This window comes from Boleophthalmus pectinirostris, unplaced genomic scaffold (assembly GCF_026225935.1).
Source record: "Boleophthalmus pectinirostris isolate CB_2022bp ecotype Guang Dong unplaced genomic scaffold, ASM2622593v1 HiC_scaffold_2, whole genome shotgun sequence".
Classification (NCBI taxonomy): Eukaryota; Metazoa; Chordata; class Actinopteri; order Gobiiformes; family Gobiidae; genus Boleophthalmus; species Boleophthalmus pectinirostris.
This window is the reverse complement of record NW_026571152.1, coordinates 34,996,853-35,014,709: the sequence shown is the minus strand read 5'-3', so window position 1 is coordinate 35,014,709 and position 17,857 is coordinate 34,996,853. Positions and strand designations below refer to the sequence as shown.

The 17,857-nt window shown below is 39.2% G+C and overlaps 1 protein-coding gene across 2 annotated transcripts in view; it reads right to left on the bottom strand.

Moving 5' to 3' along the window:
* The window catches only part of btbd11b (BTB (POZ) domain containing 11b), a 264,698-nt gene that overhangs the window by 211,298 nt on the left and 35,543 nt on the right, over positions 1-17,857 (bottom strand). The window lies entirely within an intron of this gene.

The window sequence follows — 17,857 nt, the reverse complement described above, 5'->3', positions numbered from 1 at the left end:
GTGACGCTGTTTAAATCCAGACTCAAAACATTTCTGTTTAACTGTGCATATAACTGAAAGGTTTTCATTCCGCACTCTTCTCTCCAATTTATGTCTCTCTTTTTTAAAATTTTAATCTTCATGATTATTTATGTTTTGATTTGTTTTTATTATGATTTTAATGTATTTCTTATTCTGTAAAGCACTTTGAATTACTTTGTGTACGAATTGTGCTATACAAATAAACTTGCCTTGCCTTGCCTTACGGACAAATTAGCTAAATAAAAACACCAGAATCATGATTTGGGGTCTGTCACTTGCTTGGTTCTGTGGGTTTTTCATTGCTCTGCCTGCAATGTTCCACATTATAACATTAAACATCTCTACCTTACATTTATTCAATTACAGGTGGTTTTATAATTCTCAAATACCTAGAAAAACAGGTATTCTGACTGTGAGAGGGGTTGCCTCTCCACAGACCTCACTTGTAACTTTGTCTGTTTTGGTCTCCATGAAGATAGAAATGTTTAATACCATACTGTGAAACATTCCAGACAAAGCAATAACATCTTCCTGGAGAAAAGCATCTGACAGACCCTCCACCAGAAAAGTTACACAATGTGCCTTTAATACGAACATGGTAACTCTCACTTATTGACTGTATAAAAGAAGTGGACTATGGGAGTATGACGTCACCCACAGCATTCAAGGAATTTGGAGCCAGGCTCTATTTGGAAATCCGACCGTGAGTATCATAGCAACCACAAGAGCCAATCATGACTGAGGTCATTAAATGCCCCCGTCCTTCTCACCAGAAAGCGGGAATTGTGCTTACTTAGCAACGAAACAATCGCTGATTGAATCGTTTGATTGCTGTCAATCAAACCTGTTTCTAACGCCAACGGGAGTGACCTCAGGGAATGAAGGCGTCTGATTGGTCCATTATTTACGTTCATATCTTGATTTAGAGACAAAATAGTGAAATGAAAAATTCTGGATTATGTAGAGCGGGTTATTACGAACATTTAAGACCAAAATGATGAGGCTCACAGCAGCAGCTACAGAGAGAGGAGCCACAATATTCCAATGTAAGTCAATTGGAGCCAGGGTCAGAAGGAGCCGGAAGAGCCACCTGGAGCTCTTTCTATCTAGAATGTGGCGACTAGCACATATGTCCATTCATATATACGGTCTATGCTCTCACTGCAGCAGTTACAGAGAGAGGGAGGACAATTTTTCAATGTCAAGTCAACTTGAAAGTGAGTTGATGGAGCCGGAAGCGCCCCCATGCTCACTTCCTAGTCGGCTATTTCTAAATACAGTCTATGGCTCAACTCAAGTGACACTCAAATGCATATTGTATAAAGCTTTCATATCAAAAGTGCCAAAAACCTCCTTTAAGCTCAGTTTTCATTGCAGTATATGGCTCTTTCTTCTGTGTCTCCTCAAAGGGTTGGTGCTGGAAGGAACGCTGTGATGTGGTTCTCTCTTTATGCCACAAAAGGCTGAGACAGGGAGCAGGCATTACAAAAGGGAAATGGCATGAGATGACTATTGTTTTGGTGCAGAACCTTAACAGTCTGTGTATTAGCTATACACATGCAAATAAACATGCTGTCTTAATGCTAAATTAAACTCTATATACGTGTTAAAGAGGAGTATTATGCTAAATCAGGAACATTTATTTTAGCTTTCTACCATGTTATAATGTTGTTCCCTCATCAAAAACATGCCTGAAGAGGTTTTAGATGCCATCTATGCATGTTTGAGTATTTTAGCAATATCTTCCAGCCCATTCGAGATTTTGTGCAATGCTCAGCCCACAAGCGTACGTTATCCACGCTCCCAAAAGACAGTTATATCTATAAATATGCAAAAATATGATCCAAAACTGTATATGTGGAGAGTGTGTAGTGGTTTGATTTTGTCAAAGAGTACTGCAGTTTATGAAGAAACCAAATTAACTCATTTACAAGAGAAAAGTGTGATAACATTTTGAGAGCCCGCCACCTGCTTGTCTTCATGGAAATGTTATTGCTTTGCCTAGAATGTTCCATCGTATGGCATTAAACTCATCTATTTCTGTGGAGACAAGTCCACAGTCCCTTCAGGTCAAGTTCCAGGTCAGATCTGTTGAAAAGCAAGTTCACTCACTGTAGGAATGCATTTTTTATTTTTATTTTATTTTTTTTTTTTTTTGAGCAGTAAAACACCTGTAAGTGAATAGATTAGTTTAATGCCATATTGTGAAACCTTCCAGGCAAAACAATAATATCGTCATGGAAACAAGCTTGTGGCGGCCCTCCTGCCAGAAAAGTTGCATGCGTGGTCTTTCTGAAATTCTGACTCCAAAGTTAAAAAAGAATCACATTTTCAAACATAAAGAAATGTCCAAAACCACAAGTCACTTTCCTTTCAGCATTATATCACTTGGGCGCTGTAAAAGCCATATGAGTTATTAGAAATGTGTCATTAACTTGAAAACTTCATGACATCACATGGTGGAACAGAGTTCCAAACATTTGTGAATAAAACAAAACACAACTCCAGGAATGTTTTTGAGGAGGTAATAGCGTTATAACATGCCTTAAAGCTCTCAAGTCTCAATTTTGTGTAATATAAAACCTTTAAGCAAAATCCTCACTATGTATTTATGCATGATCTTTCTGAAATTGTGACCTCAAGTTCATGAAGGATCACATTTTCAAACATAAAGCAATATCCAAAACCGCAACTCACTTTCCTCTCAACATAATATCACATTGGCGCTGTAAAAGCCATATGAGTTATTTAGAAACCTGTCATTCGGTGCGTTTTGTACAGCTGTAGGTGCCTGTAGGTGGGAGAAAGACTGCACAGCCAGAGAGTTTGCTTGGACAAATGGAAGTAAAAGGCAGCTTTTAACTTGATCATCACAAGGTGGAACAGATGATTTTGAGCTTTGGAGATGAAGATAGGCTAATAATAACGGATAACTTAGACATGTGTGAATGAAACAAAACAAAACATAAATAAACAGTAAGCAAATGGTTTTGCATTTTGTTTCCATATTGTATCGAAAATTAACCGAACCGTGACGTGAGGGTGTAACGGTACACAGAAATTACAGTTTGGTATGTACCTCAGTTTGGAGGTCACAGTTTGGTTCATTTTCAATACAGTATGGAAACAAAATGCAAAACTATTTGCTTACTGTTTATTTGTGTTTTTATTAAACCAACAATTTGTTTTAACATTGTACAAACGGGAAAATAAAATAAATGCAAAGTGCTGCTTGGTAATACTAATAAGTTAAATTTAATATTCTCAAATAAGCAACAAATGCATAAAATATTATCTTTTTTTTTTTTTTTTTTTAAATTCCTTGTAAACAGTAAACAAAACTTTTCAAAAAGTAAAGCGCAGCACTAAGAGTTCCAGCATGAAGTTTTACTCAATCTTCATATTTTTGAACAGAAAAAACAACTTGGCAGGTGAAAGTGAGGAAAGGGGAGCGACGACCATAGTTTTGTGAGGATTCACGTGGTTCCAAGGGACGTAGTCAAGGCGAGGGGGTCATGGGGCCGCACTAACTATAAAGCGCTGTGGTAAACACTGCCACCCAAATTACAGACAAGTTCTCTTGTGAATATTAAAGAGCCGAGCCTTCCATGTAGCTGCACATGTAGTGACGGAATGTAAACACACACAAATTGCGCAAACTCACTCGTGCACAGCCCTGCACCGAACCGAATGTCCCGTACCGAAATGGATCGGCACAAATACATGTACTATTACATCCCTAATAACTATATATTTACGCAGGATCTTTCTGGAATCCTGACCTCAAGTTCACAAAAGATCACATTTTCAAACACAATGTCATTAACGTGAAAACTACGATGAAAACTATGACATTACAAGGAGGATTTTGAGCTTTGGAGATGTAAACAGACTCAAACATGTGTGAATGAAACAAAACCCCAGGCATGCTTTTGAGGAAGTAACAACATTCTAACATGCCTTAAATCTTGCAAGAAGACTAAATTTTTTGTAACATAAAACCTTTAAGCAAAATCCTAACTATGTATTTATGCGTGATCTTCCTGAAATTCTGACCTGAAGTTCACAAAGAATCACATTTTCAAGCATAAAGCAATATCCAAAACCACAAGTCACTTTCCTCTCAACATAAAATCACATTGGCGCTGTAAAAGCCATATGAGTTATTTAGAAACCTGTCATTCAGTGTGTTTTGTACAGCTGTGGGTACCTATGGGAGAAAGACTGCACAGCCAGAGAGTTTGCTTGGACAAACAGGAGTGAATGGGTGCATGACTGCAGTACAGTTGCTGCTGGCATCTAGATTTTCACAGTGTGCTTGTTATTCTGCCCAGCTCCCAGCGATGCACTCCCCAAATGAAAAGGGAAAACACAAAGCCCCATATGTTAGTAATAAAACATGTCATGGTCTAAATGGACATCTACCTTCTCGATTGGTAATGTGGACCATATGTGAGTGGTGCCGGGCTGAGCGAACCCAGCGCAATTGTTTAACTGAAGATTGGAGCACAAACCCTAGATTCTGCCTATTTTTTTTTTAAGTTTCAGCTTACAGTTAAAGGTGCATTGTGTAACTTTTCTGATAGAGGGTCCATCAAATGCTTTCCTATGTAGAGATATCATTGCTTTGTCTGGAATTCCTTTGTTTTTTTGAGGTATTTTTGAGTTGTAAAACCATCTGTAATTGAATAAATGTAAGGTAGAGCTGTTTAATGTCACACTGTGGAACATTCCAGGCAGAGCAATGACGTATCCATAGAAACAAGCAGGTGACGGTGGGTCCCCCAACCAAAAAGTTACATAATGCACCTTGAAGTTAATTAAATAATGTGAAAGAAATACAGATATATGCACCTTAAACTGTATGAAAAAGTGGACTAAGAGAGAGTGACGGCAGCCATAGCTCCAGTCAAACGAAGCTCACCGAGGTTAGCAGTTAAATGGGGGAATTTGGAGCCAAGTTTTATTAGCAAAAGGAATTAATTTATGAGTAAAATAGCAAAATAAAAAACGTTTTAAGACCAAAATGAGGAGCCTGACAGCAGCAGTTGCAGAGAGAAGGGCAACGTTTTTTCAATACAAAGTGAATCAGAGCCAGAGTCAATGGAACAGGAAGAGCGCCCATGCTTACTTCCTATTTGGAAAGTAGTGGCTAGTGTAGGGGTGGCCAATTATTTTTTCCATGGGCCACATGAGAAAACAGAAAATATTGTGGAGCGTCAGGGCCAAAATGTTTAACTCAATTAAAATGAATAGTTAATATTAATTGTATTTCTTTATATATATATTTTTTAAAAAGCAGTAAATATCATCGTTTTGCTGGTAAGAGTTTATGTTATGACTAAGCAATGAAAAAGTGAGGTTGGCTTACAAAAAATTTCATTTAAAAACACCTCTAAAATAAAAGCGATGCAGCTTTAGTCCAGGCATGAGGTAAAATGATAAAATATGTTTATTTTATAATTCCAAATTGGCTTAAACCGACCAATCATAGTGAACCAAAAGGCTGTACGTTGACTGAGAGCTGTAAAATACCCAAGTCTGGTCTACGGGGGTTAGCTGTGTCCATTTATATATACAGTCTATGATGTGAACTCAGAAAGGTCGCAAATGAGATCACAAAGGAGAAAATGTTTGCAGTACAAGAAACTGTATTTCAGGTGTTTGCGGGAAAAGGTTCATCTGGCGTGTTTTAATATTGTAATTTTAAAAGTTTAGAAATTTAAAGTTTAGAGAGTACCCATTAGGGACCTGAACGATTATGCAAAATATGACTCATGCACAGTTCACAGTCAGTGTAGCTCGATAGATAGGCCTGAGCTAACAAACAGAACTGTAAACAAAGAAAGCACTAGATAGAATTGAAATTTTCTGTGTGTGTCATACCTGGGAGACTGAAGGATTACACTGACTATTTAGAAAGTTGTGCGTTTGGCCATAGACTAGAGGTCACTGGTTTCAACCTCATGCAGCTCCATACTGTCATAATTATGGGCCAGAAGCTTAACCTGCATCACCTTCTCATCACAACACTAAAGAGCCAGTACTGTTATTTTCTGATTATATAATGTTTCCTCATCACAAACAGACCTGGAGTTGTGTTTTTGTTTCATTCACACATTTAACACACAAATCCTGCATATTAGACTTCTTCTATCAAACTGAAAACAGTCTGATCCGCTTTGTGATGTCATGTGGTAATACAGGAAGTGCTGCACTGTGTTTTTAGGTTACGTTTACACAGAGCCGGGTATGTTGAGAAACAATTTCCTTCCCTCCGTGTTCCAAAATAACATCGTGCACACAGCATTGTTTTCAAAAAAGCTTTAGTTTACATCAACCCACCTAAATACTCCATTGAGCGCCATCGTAACTACGCCAAGCTCTGGGCGGCACCTGGATTAGATTCAAACCTGTAGTGTTTATTTCATTACATTGGTCATTGTAAGTATTACTCACAAATACCTTGAAAAACGTGCATTATTGCAGCATACTTGCTGACCTCTGAGCCTCATTCGTCTATGGTCATGGAAATGATTCATCAGGTGTGTGTCCAAATGCCAATAAAATTAAAAGTGTTTGCACCAGAAGAAATGCGACTGCTGCTCTGAATCCTTCGTGATCATCATCAGAGCACGAATAGGGAAACATCGGTCGTATTTTTGGCGCGTCAGCTCCTGAAAAACTCTGTTTATCTCACGCCAAACTGTAGTTTTCCAGAATCGCCACTCTAGCTGGAGTTTTTAGAAAGATTCGTTTTCAGAGTTGAATTCTCAGTTTTGCGTGTAAAAGATGGGTACAATCTTCCATTTCTAAAAATACCCTTCTAGGTGTAAATGGGGCTTTAATCTCCATACACCTTCACTAGAATCATTTGGATGATCTGAGCTCTGGAATTGCCAATCTCTACTGAACTACCTAGAAAAAATACAACATAACATCAGAAATAAATGAGATACAGATTCAAAGAGAAAATTAAACAATTTTTTTTAGGGGTTATGATTGATGAAGGTCTCAACTGAAGGTCTCATATAAATTACACTAAAGGCAAAATTTCCAAAGCATTTGCTGTGCTGCATAAAATGAAGTAAAGTAAAGTAACTAAAGGTAAAATGTAGCTGTTAATTTGGAGCTTCGGCTTCAAGACATCACAAAATAGAAGATGTAGACAGACTAACAATAAAGGGTTACTCAAACACGTGTGAATCAAACAAAACACAACTCCGGAGATGTTTTTGATGAGGTAACAACATTTTTACTTGGCTAAAAGCTCACAAGAGTTAATTTGGTGTAATATCTGCAACCCCAACAGAGTAAAGAGATGTGAAATGATCAAAAATAAAACATATACTTAGGCCTACTTTCATCACAAAATGCTTCCCTAGAAAAACCAGTCAAGAGACACTGCTCACTGCTGTTTGGAGCTGAACTCAGAGGGAGGGCATCCTGGTTTGCACATGTCCCTGTCACCGTGTGGCACCTGGCAGACTCCCTGTCGAGCTGGCAGGCAGGTGGGGGATTGACAGAACTATTAGATGTCTGCCAGGCATGTAGGACGAGACAAGGTTACCACGGCGCCTCTAACGGAGCGTGCTCATTACTGCTCCTCTGCACTAATTACTGGGGAATATTAGGATCAATCAATTTCAATCACTGCTACAACAACTAGGCCTGTCACAATAATAAAGTCCAAAGCACAACAAATTGCTACAGAGAAATGTTGTGATAAAAAATGATACTGAAACTTCTTTATGCCACGGAAATAAGGCATTTTGTATTTATTTTTAAAGTATTTGAAAAGGGACCAATGCACAAACATTAGGGATGTAACGGTATCCAGATCTCTCTATATGATAATTTCACATTCTGCAGTTCACAGTTCGATATTTATTGTGATATTTTGTGGAGGAACAAAACTAAATTATGATTGTGCTACTTTTTATAAATAGTTGCTGAAACGGGCGGGTTTAACATTCTGGAATTTTACGGGCAGCTTTGCGGGCCTTGGAGTAATTACACACGGGCGGGTCAGGACTAAACCAGGACAACACCAGAACTACACCAGGACTAAACCTGGTCTAAACCAACTCTAAACCAGGACTAATATTGGACTTAAGAGAGAGAACCCTAAGCCCGTGGAGCAGGGTGTCCGCAAAGCGCGATCGGGTGATGGCCACGCTTACCTCCGTGGGGTGCGGAGTTCTGCGCCGGTCCTTTCGCCTGCGGTCACCTGACGGTCTACGTGGGCACACCTCAGAAACCTGGTTCAGTTCTGATTTAGTCCTACTTCAGTCCTGGTTTAGTCTTGGTTCAGTCCGTGGTATGGGCGTCACAAAAGTCCAGCATCTCGATCAGCGTTTCTTCTGCTAATGCTTGTGAAGTGATGACAGTCGAGTCGCGTCTGTGAATTCGTGTTTGTACTGAAGAAACTGTTTCATTTAATTTTGTGATTGTAATTCTTGAAGTCGTAACTTTTCAATTCATATTCTGATGGATGCTTCAGTTAGAATGCTTTTAATCTGTGTGTGATTTATTACGGGGACGGGCAGGTAACAGGTGGAATGTTAATGGGTCTGGCCGGGTTCGGGTTTAACTTTGATAAAATCACTGGTTAACGGCGGGTGCTGTACTGCGCGGGTGTGGGTCTCCAAAAATGGACCCGTGCAGGACTCTCTGCTGTAGGGCTCTATTAAGGAATAAATTAACCTTCGGTTCCTCACATAAAGAAGGAGGAAAATAACATAAGAATGTCAAGAAACGAGGGACCACTGTTTTCTTCATGTAGTCTGCACTGAAACAGCAAAGCATCATGGTCTATGTAGTTCACTGTTTTTTAGCTACTGCTGCATCAAAACAATGAATTTAAGCAAAGAGACCTGCGATTCGATATATTGTGATGGCCCACGATATTATTGAGAGACTTTTGACAATACGATATGACAATATTTCTATTATTGTTACATCCTTAACAAACAAAGATTAACAATTCATTAATCTGATGCATGTATTACAGTGTCTGTAGTTCAGTTTAATTCGCAACACCGGTTATAATAATCCCAGGAAACCAATTAAAATAGACAGTATCATTAAAAGGCCTGAGCTGAACAAATAAAATTACAGAATGAACCAATAATTAGCTATAGAATGTGTTTAGTCTATCCTCTGTAGCTCAGATTTTACCTTATTAACGGATAAAATCTTGTTCCAGCTTTTATATATTATGAAACGTTAAGTCAATATAGTAATTATCGTGACAGACCAAACAGCAGCTCGTGGTTAGAGTGGAGTGAAGGCGGTGGGGGTGTTCGTGTTGAGGATATGCACAGGCACAGGGCAGAGCAGAGGGCAGTGCGGGGGCTCTCGGGGGACGTAATGGGATCAGAGTCCAGTGGAACAGCAGCAGCATCAGTGATCAGCAGATTCACAGCCTCCTGTCGCTAAAGCACGCCTCAGGACCAGGGCTTAGATTGGGTTTTACTGAGAGGAAATACAAGCATGTGTGAAGGCAAGGATACAATGGTACTTCAGTTTGTTTTAAGGATTCTATATCATATGGAATGGATTCTTGTCAAATCATTCGTTATTTCAAAATAAAATCAAAAATAAGGAAACAAAAAAATTTCTATTTTCTTCATAATTTGTCTCCAAAACCAAAATGCAAAAATGGATAACAATTCATTTTTTTCAGTTTTCGATTTTGTTTAAATGAATAATGGAAAAAACGGATAACAGCTTTTGTGCCTCATACGGACTGAACCAGGTCTGAACCAAGATTAAACCAGGACTGAACCAGGACTAAAACAGGACTAAACCAGGACTGAAGCAGGAGTGTCGGGACGGGCTCGGAGTGGCGCCTGCGTAGACTATCTGGTGATCAGGACTGAGACCGGGACCAGGCCAGGACTGAGACTGGAAACAGACTGGGACCAGGACCAGGACTGAGACAGAGACTGAGACTGGATTTAGACCAGGACTGAAACCGGGACTAGATCAGGACTGAGACCGGGACTCAGGCCAGAACAGACTGGTTTAGACCTGGTTTAGTCCTGGTTCAGTTCTGGTTTAGTCCTGGTTTAGACCTGGTTTAGACCTGGTTTAGTCCTGTTTTAGTCCTGACTTAGTCCGTATGTGGCGCAAAAGTCCGGCATCGCAGTTTAAATCACGGAAATGGGAAATGGACGTTATTCGTTTTTTTTTCCATTATTCATTTAAACACAAAATCAAAAACTGAAAAAAACAAATCGTGATCCATTCTTTCATTTTAGTTTTGAAGACAAATGATGACGAAAAATGGTTGGCACAGCACCTTTAATGAATGTCTTATTTTTAAAGATCCAAAGACAGTTCGGTAATTTAAAAATCCATTCCGCGATGATGTTTTGGAAATTAAAAAATGAATACAATAATAATGACACTCAGCACTGTTGAAAGATTGGACTAAAGACATTAACAAAGAATTGCAATCAAAAGAAAGACGGAGCATTTATTCCAAAACTAGGTCATCCTTTGTTTTAACATGTTTTTGTTTTTTTCCCCACATTTTACAACTATTGATATTTTGGAGCTGCTTCCCTGGGGGTGTGATGCTAACTGTAGGATCTGCTCTGTCTGAGGCTTTATTAGACTTTAATCTGATCTTCATTTTAATACAATCTGAAAAGAAAGAAGTGACTTAGCTGGAACTACAACAGCTGATTTGTGTCAAACACGTGTCTCAAACATAAAATTACAATCATAAGCTAGTTATCATTCCCACAGCCAACAGTTTTTCACTTACCATATTTTTCGGACTATAAGGCGCACTTAAAATCCTTAAATTTCAAAAATCGACAGTGTGTCTTATAATCTAGTGCGTCTTATGTATTAATTCTGGTTGTGCTTACTGACCTCGATCTGATTTTATGTGGCGCACGGCGCTCAAAAATCTGTCAAAATGTTTTAGTACGACTTTGATAAACTATGAAGCTGCACCAGTTGATGGATTGTCGAAGCATTACGGCTACTGTAGTCAGGAACCTCGCGGAGTAATACACATTCACCAAGACAGGGCAAGTTACGCCACGATCTGCCAATGGATCGTGGATGTCTGGGTTAAGGATCAGTCTCAAGTGTCGACCGAGCTTTCACAAAGGCCGGCATCATCACTGAACAGCAAACGAGACTGACTCGGATAATGACAACTGTTAAACTCAGACACTAAAGATGAAAAATTTGATGGATTTGTGGAAGAGGAATGACCTGAAAAAGTGAGTGTATTGTTTTGTATTTTATGTGTTATAACTGAACAATATTGAGAGTTACTGTGAATGAGTTAAAAGTTAAAGTTTGACTTCTCTGACTGTTTTGTATCGCTTAATGCGCCTTATAATCCAGTGCGCCTTATGTATAAAAATTGACAAGAGAATTCAACATTATTGTTATTGCGCCTTATGATCCGGTGCACCTTATAGTCCAAAAAATACGGTAGTCACTCTCACCTTTTTGGTTGAAAATCAAACACTTAAAGGTGCACAGTGTAACTTTTCAGATGGAAGGGTCTGCCAACTGTTTTTCTCCATGGAGATAATATTGCTTTGTCTGGAATGTTTCACAGTATGGCATTAAACCGTTCTATCATCATGGAGACCAAACTGGGACAAGTTACAGGTCAGATCTGTGGAGAGGTGACCCCGTTCACAGTCAGAATTCCTGTTTCTCTAGGTATTTTTGAGCTATAAAAACACCTGTAATTGAATAAATGTAAGGTAGAGGTGTTTAATTCCATATTGTGGAACATTCGAAGCAAATAAATGACATATCCACAGAAACAAGAAAGTGACGGACCCTCAACCGAAAATTTACATAGTGCACCTTTAAATTCATACTGATCACAGGTTTCTGAAATTCTGTTGTTTAAATCCATTTTGTATTTCTTCTTGAGTTTTCAGACAATTTTCAAATTTTTTTCAGTGTCTGCGAGTGTGTGCATTGTCACCATGGCAGCTGCTATACATTCCACCATTAGAGATACATGTAGAACTCCCCGATCATGATGTCCTTGCAAAGTATCAATACAGAAGAAATTGCACAGATAGATGGAGAGGTAATGTTTCATGACTTTACAGGTGAAAATGCAGGGAAAATAAAAAGATAAAATGTGTAAATTTCAGTGTTCAGTCTGATTGAAAGAATAAAATGATTTGATACAGCCCTGACAGTTTATTTTAGAGCAATTAGCAAACTTATGCATTAAGAGCCCTAAAGACAGTTTTTAGTTCTCAGAAACTCACATATTGTTCCAAGAAGAAAAACCTGCTCGTTGTTATAACTGTCCTGTTTCGTCGGCGTGTTCGGGCACATCTGAGCGCAGCCAAAGGGCATCCTGGGACTTGTGGGAATGCAGTAATGTGGGTGAAAAATAAACCTGTATCATTAAATATAAACTCTCTGAAAAAGTAGTGCGGACATTTGAACATTCCAATATCACGCAAAATGGACTCTTGTAGGTTTTAAAGGGTGCACTGTGTAACATTTCTGGTGGAGGGTCCGCCTACTTGTCTCCACAGTCGTATTAAAGTTTGGAAATAAATTTGGGAATCACAATGAAGACACGTTAATGGTCATATCTATGGAAAAGAGAGCCTGTACATGGCAAGAATTCATGTTTTTTGTAATTTCAGAAATGCAACGGAGATATGTTTAATGCCCTACTGTGAAACATTCCAGGCAACGTCACCATGGGGACAAGCAAGTAGCGGACACTCCACCTTAGTTAAGTTACATAGTGCACCTTTTAGCGTGGGAATGTTGTTACCTCATCAAAAACATGCCCAGAGTTGTGTTTTCTTTCATTCACACATGTTTGAGTAACCCTTTGTTTTTAGTCTGTTTACTAAAGGTGAGCAAAAATATTGAAATATCGATATACTGAATCGTTTAATGTGATGATACAGTATCGATATCATGAGCTGCTGTATCGATATATCAGCAAGAGTATTTTTTCATGTATTTTACTAAATTATTTTGTTACAGCTACAGTTTCGTTTTTTGTTCAGAGGAATGAAACTCTTTTATGCAACACATTTGACATTTTCATTGTTTTGATGAGTAAAATCAGCATGTTCCATATGAACTTTGCACAAGCAGTGGTTTAACAAAGACTTTTAGTATCACAGCCACGATTTAGACTTTATTTTTATTGAACCATATTGAATTGATCTGAAATATATTGTACTGAATTGAAAGTGCACTGTATCGAGGTATGTATCGTATCGGCAACTTCTTAATGATACCCAGCCCTACTATCTACGGGTCTGTTTACACAAGAACACTTGTGGGTAAAAACGACAGCATATTTTATCAGAAGTGCCGTTCGTTTAGACAGTGACACCATTTTGGGGGCTTAAAAACGCCTAAATCTGAAACCACCTTCCAGAGTGGAAAAGTTGAATATGCTCTGCCGTAGTGTTTCCATCTACACTGCCCAAGACGCAAAACTCTGGTCAAATCTGCTCACGTCTCGTACGCATTTAGGTCACATACATACAGTACACACACAGAAACCTGGCATGCATACCCAGTCAAATTCCACACACTTTTACATCACCGTATGCACACAGATTTACTCCCGAAAACACTCAACTAAACGCGGAATAAAAAGTAAAGATGCAAAGCCACTTTTGCATCTTCTGTTCAGACCGTCATCATATAAACATAGCCTACATCTCCAAAGCTCAAAATGCGCTGTTCCACCTTGTGATGTCCTGAAGCGGTAGTTTTCAAGTTAACTTACCTTTTACCTCAAGTCACGCTACTTTTTACTTTTAGTTCAGTCGATTGGCAATTCAAGAGCTGGAATTATCCAAATGATTCTAGTGAATGTGTATGGAGTTTACACACACAGTGGAGCACCAAAAAACCAACAGCCAAGCCTAAATACGCAGAGTTTGTGTGTTAAACATGTGTGAATGAAACAAAACACAACTCTCGGTACATTTGTGATGAGGAAGCAACATTATAACAGCTCAGAACATCATAATAAGGGCCCTTTAAATATAAACTTTCCAGACTCTTAAGGTCAAAACTCCACATTGGCATGAAACCACTCACCACTTTGCGACATATTGCCGTGTGTAGCAACAGTGATTAGGGTTAACCATTGCATATATCAATACTTCAAACTGTAATTATGTACTGTAGTAAAAGTATATGTTTACTTCATGAGGGTGTTGGCAGGCTGTTTGTGTATACGCATGCCACTCTATCGGCTCCGTGTTTGTACAGCTGATGGAGGAGCATTCATTATGTGTATAGGGGAAACACGCTCCACGGAAAACTCAAAGAATAGTAGATTTTGGGTCTTGGAATAGTTGGGGGAATTCCAGACATGTTCACCGCCTGTGGTTCGGAGTCTACAGAAATGGATTAGTGAAAACTGCAGAGGTACTGAGAGGGACCAGACGCGAGCAGCTCTGATGATTCAGGGGAATGTTTGGGGAGTTGTGGCAGTGTTTTGAAAAATTGAGGTGAAGCAAGAGTATCACAAAGACTGAAAAAATATGACTGATGATTTGGGAAAACAGACGTACTATAGGCATCGATTGTACTATTTACACTTTGAAGCTGATGTTATCAACATTATCTGTGGATGTGATGCACTGTGTAGGCACTGCTCCATCTGACGTTAGCCTGATTCATCAACCGGTTTCACTTTGTGGAAACCGTCTGACCTTGCAGCATTAGAATTTGTTCGCTCGACGGTAGATGGGTAAGTTTTTATTTTATTTAACCAATCGCTGCTATTTGATTGTGACGTATGTAATGCGCCAAATCCCGTAGGAAGAAGGACAATAACGTCTTTCCCCTTGATAAACATTCTCTTTGTTCCGGCTTTAAATCTTCAATCTCAGGAATCGTTGCCAACACAAAATGTCTGGCTTTGTCTACATCCATCTCGACTGTTTTGTTTACAATATATATATATTGTGCTGTACCACAAAAGGGACCCAGACAGGCGCTTGAGTTTGACGTCATGGCTTCACAGCTCTTCACTGATTGGCCGGTGCGCAGTTTACAACTAACAAGGTTCTTGCAAACCATCTAGTGTGTGAAACTGAGCACTAGGTGGCACCAACCTGGCTAGTCTGCAGTTAGAGACCTTATAGAATGGACTAAAGGCCGCCATACACTAAACGATTTTTTAACAAAAAGCACACACCTTCTCATTATTTTCACTATTTCCCGAGTTCTAGCACTTCTGTGTCCGTCACTCCTCTGCCCCGATGCTCTGTTTTATTCACTGTTTCTGTGGCGTCGCTGATGTTTGGTGGTTACAATCTGACAGAGCAGCTCAGAGCCACACTGATACATATACACGCACGAGGAGCACAGCGGCTTCAAAATCGCACACAAAGTCACAAAGTCGGGTCACGCCTCCTCGAACTCAAGGAGAGGCAAATTTGCAGCTAAAATCGGGCAAATTCTCCTGTAGTGCGTGGTGGCCTTTGTACAATAGTGTACAGAAAATTATATAATGATACTTTGCAGTGGGGTGTTCTGCATTTATGTCTGTAGCGGAATGTTCAGTTCAGTTCAGAGTTACCATAGTGACACAATCCACACATTAGCAAACACCGCCAAAAAAGTTTTGAGATCTCTCTTTAAAACTCAAGAAAAAATACAAAATTGATTTAAACATCAAATTTTCAATAGCCTGAGATCAATACAAGTGTTCATGGTCATGTTTTGATTTTCAACTAAAAAGGTGAGACTGACTAAGTGCAAAAATAGTGCGAAGTCTATTTACCAGGGACAGTCCCAGTTTTGAGCCCTGTGTCTCCTATCCCAGCAGATTTATACAAAACCATTGATTTGTCCCAGTTTTATACAAGAAATGTCCTTAATTTTTGACAAATCTGATCCCTGCCAACAGTAAAGCGAGGCATACTTTGTTATTTGTTTAGGTAAAATACAGAAAAGCTGCTTAAAAATTACCAAAACACAAGGAATATGCGACTATCCTGACTCACATTAATGCCGAGTGCAACAATTTTCCTTAATTACGCACTCGTTTCACAGTTTTCAATTTATTATTACCAGCAGAGTTTTAAATTTTATCATTACCAACCCACACAGGGATGTCCCAGTTTTTTTATTTAGAAAATCTGGTCACCCTAAGCTTTTGACAGTAATGTTATTTGAGAGAGACTTGTTTAACAGCACAGATCAGCTCACCTGTTTTAGCTCCAGCTGAATCATCTCTTTCTGACCAGATTGTGTTCAAATAAAGCTCTAATTAAAGCCTAACAAAGCCTCAGACAGAGCAGTGCCTAATGTTAACATCACACCCCCAGGGAATGTTGATGATCTCAGCTGCAAAGTATCAAAAGTGTGCACACGTTGGAAAATAACTCGCGTTTCTCAGCTACCCAAGGACACGTCGGTCTGTCAGTATCAGGTAAATAACTCACTCCGCATCTATCTTTAAAACCTCTCCCTCCTTCACCATCTTGAGCACATCTCTTCACAAACCCACTGAAATCTCATTTGGACATTGCACAAAAATGCTTCTTTCCTATTTAAAAATGCATTTCCCAGGCTGTTCGTGTTGCTTTTATCATCTGAATCGAATACATATTCCAGGTGATTTTTAGATACTTCTGGGACTTTCTTCTGCCAAGGTTTATCATCTCCGGCTTCCCATTGTAACATCTGTTCAATATAGTTCTGTACGCTGGAAATTCAAAAACAGGATGAACAAAAGAGTAAAAGAGCACTGTGTTTTAAACAACAGATGGGCCCTGAAAAAATACACATAATAAACGCCTTTAGTTACACCAAGCACCTAATGTTTCATAAGACCCATATGGCCACGTCAATATTCAGGCCTATTCCAACTTATACTTTATAAAACATAGTGATGGGCTTCAGTCTCTTGTTAAATGCAACATTTCTGGACTTTTCCCATTCGAAAGATATAATATTTAGTTCTGAATTGTTAAGTTGCCCCATATTACTCAAAACTGACTCTTGTGAACTTTAAGCCATGTTAGAATGACGTTACCTCATCAAAAACAAACCCGGAGTTGTGTTTTGTTTGAGTCTCGCATGTTCCAGTAAACTTTTATGTTTAGTCTACATCTCCAAAGCTCAAAATGCTCTATTCCACCTTGTGATGTCATGAAGCGGTCGTTTTCAAATGAACAGCCACATTTTACCTTTAGTTCAGTACAGATTCCGATTCCAGTGGGGTGCCAGTTAGCCAGGCTGGCGCGACCTAGTGCCTATGCTCAATTTCATTTCTCTCCAGCAACTAGGTCCAGAAATCAAAATACACTAGATGGTTCGCACAAACCCCAGAAGTACAAGTTCGGGCACCAGCCAATCAGCCAAGAGTCATAGATTCAGTGTTGTCAACGATTCCCGAGATCAAGGATTTAAAGCTGGAACAAAGAGAATGTTTGTTGAATTTTATCAAGGGGAAAGAAGTTATTGTCCTTCTTCCTACGGGATTTGGGAAAAGCTTAATATAACAGTTAGCCCCGTTAGCTGTGCATTATGTAAGTCACGACCAAATAGCAGCAATTGGTTAAATGAAAAAAAGTACCCGCCTACTGTTGAGCAAACGGTTTCTACGAAGGGAAACCAACTGATGAATCAGGCTAGGGGCCAGTAGAAGTGCACTCGTCTGAAGGTTGGCAGTTCGAATCCATTGTCAAATCCACTGTTCCACAGGTTGGCAGGTGTGATTCCCACAGATGAATGCTGCCGTTGTGTCCTTGGGCTCTCAATCCATCTCGCCCCCAGTGTCTATGTACACTGGTGTAAGAATGTGTGTGAATGGGTGAGTTCCTTGTTG